This window comes from Apis dorsata, unplaced genomic scaffold (genome assembly GCF_000469605.1).
Source record: "Apis dorsata unplaced genomic scaffold, Apis dorsata 1.3 scaffold_174, whole genome shotgun sequence".
NCBI lineage: Eukaryota > Metazoa > Arthropoda > Insecta > Hymenoptera > Apidae > Apis > Apis dorsata.
In genome coordinates this window covers 550,143-550,394 of record NW_006263462.1, presented here as the reverse complement: position 1 = coordinate 550,394, position 252 = coordinate 550,143, and the positions used below count along the sequence as shown (strand labels likewise).

At 32.1% G+C, this 252-nt stretch overlaps 1 protein-coding gene across 1 annotated transcript in view; it reads left to right on the top strand.

Moving 5' to 3' along the window:
- The window catches only part of LOC102673455 (sialin-like), a 9,974-nt gene that overhangs the window by 3,662 nt on the left and 6,060 nt on the right, over positions 1-252 (top strand). The window lies entirely within an intron of this gene.

The window sequence follows — 252 nt, the reverse complement described above, 5'->3', positions numbered from 1 at the left end:
AAAAAAAAAAAAAAAAAAAAAAAAAAAAAAGAAAAAGAAAAAAAAATAAAAAAGGAATGACACATCACGGAAATTCCGTAGCCGGTGCACAAATTCGCACGTGTATCTGTAAACCGCAGAATTACGTAAAATGTTGGCAAATTATTGAAAATTAAGGAAGCCGCATCCCACGATGTTGAACCGGAATCATAATGAACACGCGACAATAACAGAGAATAATATAAGATTTTTTTACGTTCACGTATCGTTTCG